Source organism: Tupaia chinensis, unplaced genomic scaffold, assembly GCF_000334495.1.
Source record: "Tupaia chinensis unplaced genomic scaffold, TupChi_1.0 Scaffold000138_1, whole genome shotgun sequence".
NCBI lineage: Eukaryota > Metazoa > Chordata > Mammalia > Scandentia > Tupaiidae > Tupaia > Tupaia belangeri.
In genome coordinates this window covers 994259-1002977 of record NW_006159608.1, presented here as the reverse complement: position 1 = coordinate 1002977, position 8719 = coordinate 994259, and positions in this window count along the sequence as shown.

Below are 8719 nucleotides of genomic sequence, written 5' to 3'. Positions count from 1 at the left end.
AACTGTGGTCCACTACATAGAGTGCAACAACATAACCATTACACCATCTGCTGATCTCTCAACCTCTATTTCTTTACTTCATTTTGATCTTTCAATGTAGAATTGGACCTCAGGTGAACTAATTATGAGCTCTGTGAGAACATATATTTTTTTTTAGCACTTAGTCTATCATACAGTTATTATTCAATAAATATTTGTTGAATTGAGAAAGTTCATAGCATTCTGTAATGTATTTGTTTTAATTAATTTTTAATACACCATGTGGTAGTTACTATTTTTACCTGTTTGTGTCTCTGTTGTCACTGGCATAGCCCTACAACAGGCACATTACAAAGGCATTTAACAAAAAACTCCATTCACAGAGTTTCAAGGTAACCTGGACCTGAAGCAGAATAGTAGTAACAGCCACTTTGGCCTCTGCCCACTCCAAGGAATTTGAAAAGGCAAATTGAAAAAAAGTGATTTTTAAAAAAATAAGTCCTCTGGGTCATTTTTTCTTTGTGTAAAAGCTGTTAACATTAGCTCCAAATGCTGAGTAATGTAATCACTTAATATATCCAGAATAAGTTACTGATTAATATGGAACTTTAGCCCTAGGGAAAAAACAATAATCAATGTAGTTATCATTACTGGAGGTTACTACATCCACCGCTATTAAGTCCAAAGTTGTCGTTTTAATCACCTCTTTTTATGACTTCGTGAGGTATATGACAGCAGACAAATAATAAGACCATTTAGTCATTGGCCACCACAAGAAGACTGGAAAAAGCATGTAAGAAGAACAGTAAAAACCCAGGTCACAGAGTGCCTGGTAGAAGCGGTTCTCTCACTTTCCCACTCCCATTCTCTCTGAAAAACTGCGTACTACAAAGAAAAAAGATGGAATCACTCCCTGGTTATCCAAAAATGTGATACTAGGCCAGAGTTTCAAGGTAACCTGGACCTGAAGCAGAATAGTAGTAACAGCCACTTTGGCCTCTGCCCACTCCAAGGAATTTGAAAAGGCAAATTGAAAAAAAGTGATTTTTAAAAATAAGTCCTCTGGGTCATTTTTTCTTTGTGTAAAAGCTGTTAACATTAGCTCCAAATGCTGAGTAATGTAATCACTTAATATATCCAGAATAAGTTACTGATTAATATGGAACTTTAGCCCTAGGGAAAAAACAATAATCAATGTAGTTATCATTACTGGAGGTTACTACATCCACCGCTATTAAGTCCAAAGTTGTCGTTTTAATCACCTCTTTTTATGACTTCGTGAGGTATATGACAGCAGACAAATAATAAGACCATTTAGTCATTGGCCACCACAAGAAGACTGGAAAAAGCATGTAAGAAGAACAGTAAAAACCCAGGTCACAGAGTGCCTGGTAGAAGCGGTTCTCTCACTTTCCCACTCCCATTCTCTCTGAAAAACTGCGTACTACAAAGAAAAAAGATGGAATCACTCCCTGGTTATCCAAAAATGTGATACTAGGCCTTCAGTACCTAGTAGTATTTTCCCAACTCTAGTTTTTTTCCCTGAGTTTATTCATTTCTTTCTTCCAAAAGAATATAGTATATTCCATAAGGTTTTTCTGTTTGTTGGTTTATAGTTTATTTTATTTATTTTTTAATACATAGAAAGGAATGGAAACAAAGGAGAAAAAAATGTAAGTTTCCTCTGGGTAACAAGAATGATAGGTCATTCCCTCTGTCTTTTATATTCGTTCTTTAAATTTATCTATCTCCTCCAGGAGTCAGAAAGACAGCAGCCCTAATAGTGATGGGCACCATGATCCACCCACAGCCCCAGCTAGCCCAGGATCATGGGTATACCCATGCCTGGTGTACTGAGAGAGGTCTCTAGATGTGAGTCCAGAATCTTCCCACTTAGATGAGCCTTGAAGAGCACTGCATTTTATTGTTGCACCAACACCCAACCCTCTATATAAAGTTTTATATTCTTTCAATTTCTTTTAAAATGAGTATATTTTAGTTATAAAGTCAGAAATACAGAAATGGATGTATTACAAACAATCTGATGACAACTTTTTTTTGTAAATATAATGAAAAGGGGCTAAGAGAAAAGATACCAGAATGTAACAATGGCTGTGTTTTGCTGGTGGGAATGTGGCTGATTTGAGAGACAGCTACTTTTTCACAAAATATTTAAACAAAATGTTTCCAAAATTTTGTAGTTGAATAAGAAAATTAGGGTTTTTTTTAGGGTTTGAGTTATTAATTCTTAATAACATCAGCCTCTATTATCTCTGTAATGCCACAGCTATATCCAGTCTCTTGGTTGCCCATAGTACCTCATAGACATAAACAGGTCCTATGATGATTCCTATGGCTGGGCCTGGAAGCCTCTGGCACTACCTCCTGCCACAAAATCCCATTCCTCTAACATGGGAGTCTCTCAGCATGTCACTAGGAATCCATGTTAGTGAGTTCTAGCTGGGTTCTATTCCTTAGACTAACACCAAGTCCCTGCAGCACTTAATACGTGATATACACACAACACTCTTCACTTTGTACCTGCCTAGTCAGCCAGAGTTGCTGCCAGCTCCTCTTAAAGTCTACTTAGTTTCTTGAAAGATGGGAGAGTATATCCCACTGTGGGCATTTCCTCTTCAATGTTGCTTATGAGCTCACAATGAGTCTCAGTATCTAATCTCAGAATATCAGAGTTTGCATGTTTGCAACAGATGTTTCTCATTCTTGACTAGAAGGATAGGCATTAATTACTATGCCCATTTTCCAAGTTCAGAGCTTTCTTTCCTAGAAGTGGAAAGAAATGCTTGGACATACACAAAGGCATAAGATAACAAGAGTTGAAAAGAAGAAAAGGTGTAAATGAGGTACAGACAGGACAAAAATAAAAAGATAAGGAAAGCAGAATGGAGGAAGAAGAGAAAGAAAAAAGCTTTAGGTAGAACTGAGGAGAAAATAGTAATTAAAAATATTGAGATCTTGCCATGTATCAGTCACTGTACATGCTTTTCATGAAATATCATTGCAATTTTCACAATATGTAGGATGTTCTATTTTCCCCCACTTAACAGAAAAGGAAAATAATGTTTAGAGTCACTGACTTGTCTGAACTCATAGAGCTAGTAAATAGAATACCAAGGATTTAAATCCATGTTTTTAATCCATCTCAGAACATGTACTTAACTCTATACTCCAAAGACAATTCTCCATCTTTGTTTATGAATGCCTATGATGTGCTATTAACCTCTGAACTGGAGGCAAAGGTGAGTAATACAGTTTTCCCACTCTCTGTCCCAGTGGAAGAAGAGAAAATGATGCATATTATGAATAAACAAAGGTCCCATAGGTACATAAAAGATGGGAGTCTTAATCTAGTTTCTTGATAGTCCGAGAGGGTGTCTTGGTTATTTTTCTGCTGCTGTAACAGGACACCACGGTTGGGGTAGTTTAAAAAAGAAAAGAAATTTATTTCTCATCGTTTTGGAGGCTGAGAAGTCCAAGAATATTGCAGTGGCAACTAGTGAGGGTCATCTGAAAGCAGAAGGGCCAGAGAGAGGAGAAAAGAAATTGGACTGGACTCCTTTCCATCAGGAACCTGTTTCCAACTAACCCATTCCCAGCATTGTCCATTTGTGAGGGCTCTGCCCTAATCACCTCTTAAAGGTCCTACCTCTTAAATAAGACCTAATCACCTCTTAAAGGTCCTACCTCTTAATACCATACCATCACAATGGGGATTACGTTTCCAACTCATGAATTTTGGGAGACATACTCAAACCATATCAGTGAGCTTTGTGATGAAAGTGGTCCTTGAGCTCAACCTTGAAGATTCAGGAATTACCCATCTGGAACCTCAGGTACATTGTTTTCATTTACTCAGAATTAATTGGACCCTACTCTGTAGCAGAGCCTCAGGATATAAAGTTGAATAAATCCAGATTACTAGTCTTGAAAATTTCAGAGCTTTTATAGAAATTCAAAGTTTTCTATTACTTACTCTATCCTGAGAGATTAGCTGCAGAGAACAGTTTCCTTCTTGTGAATGACTGCAGCTTTAATTACTTCATTATTTTTTAATAACCCCCAAAAAATCATAACAATGACATAAATAAAAGGTAGTCTATTAAATAAGTCATTTATTTAATTCTTAGCAATTTAAGTGCCTGACATTACATGATAAAGTGTTTACCTGCATTTATGTCCCTAAAACAAATAATAAGCATACACAGTAGGCATAAACTATATCTTCCTATATGAAAAAAAAATGAGAATTTGAAAGGCCTTTACAAAACAAAAAGAGGAGAAGGGATCACAGCTTGGCCATCCCCCATGGGGGGTGATTTCTCACTTTCTGTCTCTCTGTCTCTCTCTGTCTGGTGAGCGCACGCGCCCTATAGCAAAAACCTCTCCAAAAAAAAAAAAAGAAAGTAAAGAAAAATGTGTTATTCAGTAAAGTACATAAGAAGTTTTCAAGAAAAGTTCACTGAAAAGAGCCACATGTAAAGCCTTTACTTTTGGGGCCAGAGATGGCATGTTGGTTAAGGTGCTCGATTCCCACATGACTGACCTCAGTTTGAGTCCTACACCTGGTGGCTTGAAAATCATACCAGGCATACGTGCATGAGTGCCCAAAACCCCAAGAGGAGAACAGAGAAGGGATTGCTGCATGGCCATCCTTCCTGGAGGATGATTTCTCACTACTCTCTCGCCAGTGAGCACATACGCCCAATGACTGAAGCCTATATATATACATACACATAACCTTTACTTTCAATAACTGTTTTTTCTTTAAAGAGCTCATTTTTACTTGTTCAGCAAGAATTCATTCCTAAACTGGGTCCATAGTGATGCTCAGGTATAGGCACTTCTTTACCTAGAAAAATGTGAGCTACATCACAAAGCATGTTAAGTATCCCAATATGAAGTGGTCCCATCTCTTAGATCATCTTTCGAAGAGAAGTAATTTAGAGAATGCTAAAGCTACGGTTTACTTTATTAAAAATATGGAGATCCATGGGACCTGCAGGTGGTGTGGTGGCTAAGGCGCTGGACACTCCCACATGGCCGACCACAGTTCAAGTCCCAGACTTGATGACTTGCTTTCTCACTTTCTCTCTCTCTCTCTTTCTCTCTCTCTCTCTCTGTGTGTGTTTGTGTTTGTGTGTGTTTATGTGTCTGGTCAAGTTAAATGAATGAATAAATAAAATTAAATCATACTTTTTTAAAAATACAGAGATACAGTGTGTATTGAGGTCTTTCATGCTTCCTTGCAGAATTTTCAGACGGACAAGAGTCTTTCATTGGCTAAGTATAGCTGAGTGCTACCTGCGGGGTGCTTAAATAATATTTCCAAGTCGACACCAACTCCTTGACTTCCAATCAAAGGCTCTATTATGGGTTGACTTGAGGGAGCAAGAATGGTGCAGTGCATATGGCCTGAGGGCAATGTGGTTAGTCTCAGGACAGCTTCACTAACTGTTTGCATCATGTAGTGAGGGAAAATATCACAAGTTTCTGGAATAGAAAGGAACAATCAGTTTCCTGTAAATTGTCTGGCTTACATTCATTGTAATGATGAAATCTGGCAGGCATTTGCTTTCCTGGCCTGAGGGAGGGGGCGAATATTTAAGAAAGGATCTATTCTATTTCCTTCCTCCTTATCTTGACATTTGTTTTAAGGCTCAAAACAATATTTAAAAAAAAAAAAATCCTGCTACATAAGGCAAATCTCCCAAATTTTTTTTAAATGCTGTGGGCACAAAGAAACGAGGATGGATATTATGTGTACCTCTGGTTCCTATTCACTAATAGCTCTTCTTTTGGAACAACCTGGTTAACACATGAAACATTGACCTGGAGTTCTAATCTCACCTTTGTTTCTAACTTACCTATTAATCGTTTCTTGGGCAAATTACTTGAACTGGGCCTGAAAGTATTATTATCCCTTTACTTACAGGTAAACCAAGTCACTACATGCAGATAAGTCAGTTGCACTGCTAGTAAACATTAAACACGATGCTGTACTCACTCCCACTTTACAACCACTAGTCTATTCTATTATTATCTTCATTAAAATGTTAAAAAAAAAAACCTTCCCAGCCCTGTTCTTGTGGCACAGGCAGGAGGGGTGTTGCTGCGCGATGGTAGATGCTGTGGGGAGGCTCTGGGTCCATGTCTCAGGTCTACCACAGCATGCCAGTTGTGCTCATGATCTCAGCTGGCTGCAGGGCTCGGGGAAAGACTGCAGCATAAAAACCCTGTAGGGGTGGCGTGGTGGTTAAGGGTGCTGGACTCCCACATGGCCGAATACAGTTCAGTTCCTGGACCTGGCGGCTCGTTTTCTCACTTTCCCTCTCTCTCTCTCTGTCCCTCTCTGGTCAAATTAAAGTAAATAAATATGTAAAGTTAAATAAAAATAACTCTGTAAATTAAAAAAAAAAAACTGTTAAAAGTGCCTCTCTTGGGACCAGCAGTTGGTGTTATGGCTACACCGCTGGACTCCCCATGTAGTCGACCGCAGTTCGAGTCCCGGATCTGATGGCTTAAACTCACGCCACGCATGTGTGTGTATGTGCCCAAAATCCCGAGAGGAGAATGGAGGAGAAGGAATTATGAGTGGCCATCCCCCCCCCCGGGGAGGTAATTTCTGTCTCTCTCTGTTTCTGGCAAGCACATGTGTCCCATAGCAAAAAACCTCTCAAAAAAAAAAAAAGTGCCTCTTTTTCTCTCTCTCTCTCAAAATAAAGTGCCTCTTTCTCTCTCTCTCTAGAAATAAACTTTTAAAAATAAATTTCCAGAAATAAAACTAGAAATAATTACTTGAAGCAGAAATTTGGAATGAAAAGTAGATCAATTTTCTGATAATTCCTAATATTTGGAATTATGATACTCTGTCATATTTTATCTGGTTTAATGGTATCCCATTTTCTTTCATTCTTTCTTTCAATTATTTATTTATTTAATTCCATTTCTTCTTATTATTTTTTAATTTGATCGCATAGAGACAGAGAGAGAGAAAGGGAAAGTGAGAAAGCAAGCTGCCAGGTCCAGGACTCAAACTGCCATCAGCCATATGGGAATCCAGCGCCTTTAACCGCCATGCCACCTGCCAGTCCCTTTTCTTTCTTTTTTGAAAGGTTTTAGCTATAGGGCGCATGCACTTGCCAGGAGACAGAGAGTCAGAAAGTGAAAAACCACCCCCGAGGGAGGATGGCCATGCTACAATTCCTTCTCCTCCAGTCTCCTCTCCGGATTTTAGGCATGCATGCACACACACCTGGCTTGAGTTATAACACTGAGTCCAGGACTCGAACCACAGTCGACTACATTGGAGTCCAGCAACATAACCATGATGCCATCTGCTGGTCCCCTATTTTCAAAAAACTACTATATGACATATATTTATTTCAAAAAATAAATAATCCCCTTGTGAAGTTTTGGGGTAAGAACAAAGCATCAGAAGACTGAGCTCAAGACCAGGCAGATTGCAGGTTGCCACCTCGCTCCACCCCTCCTTGCTGCATGACCCGGGGCGAGTTATTTATTCTCCCTGAGTTTCTGAGCCTTCACTTATGAACTAGAGGAAATAGTAATGTGTACCTCACAGTGTTGTTGAGGATTAACTGAGTTAAGTGTAATAAACTTTCACAGTGCCCGATACACTAAGCATTCAATGCTATCTTTTTATATTATTATTTACATATAAAATAACTTAACAATAGATCATCAGAAATACCTTGCACCTCTGAAAATTTAGGCATACGAGTCGGTAGCAATGGACTGTCCAGTGACTTGGTGGTTGTGGCAGCTGGACCCCACACGGCTGGCAGCATGATTTGAATCCTGGACCCTGGAGCTTGAAGGACACTCTGGGATTGTGTACATGCATGTCCAAAATCCCACGAGGGGCATGAGGGAGAGGGGCAATGACATGGCCATCATGGCCATCTGCCCTGGCGGGGAAGGAGTGCTTGCTTCTCTCTCTCTCCCCCGGAGTGAGCACACAAACACTCAACCCTCAAAAAAATCACTAATAATAAAAAAACTCAGTTTGGATAATTCAAGTGAGACTCCCTTTACCATTCCCAACTTAAAATACAAAAATCATTTTCCTTAATACCATTCTGGAGGGAGTTAAGGTTATATTACTCCATTGTCTTTATATAATTTAAATATCCCTAGGTAGTAGGTACTGTAGCAAGTTATATAAATAAAGTGTATGTTAATGGGCAACAATGTAAGTGCAAGAGGATTTCAGCCAGAGCGCTCAGATTCCAAGGGTGTTACAAAGAATGGTCCTTGGATGGATTCTGCAAACTAGCCATTTTGGGGAAACAAAAATCAAGACTTCCCACTGATAATTTGGCCTCCAGCACACAAAACTCATGTGGAGAGGCAAAGGGAACAGGCCCTCTTGAAGACACAGCCTCATGGATTTCGGCAAGTTAGCCATTTTGGGGAAACAGAAATCAAGACTTCCCACTGGTAATTTGGCCTCTAGTATACAAAACTCGTGTGGTAGGAAGACCCTTCCAGGTCTCCTTTTTTTAAAATTTTTGCTTTTTAGAATTTCACACGGTGCACAAGCACGCCGCATGGTTTTCCAATTTTTGTTTTTTTATTGAAATTTTTTTAAATATTAATTTTTTTTAAAGTTTTTATCTTCATTTTTCTTCTCTTTTTCTGTTTCTTGTTTGTTTTTTGCTGTTGTTGCTGTTGTTTCTCTCTTTCTGTTTCCTTTTCT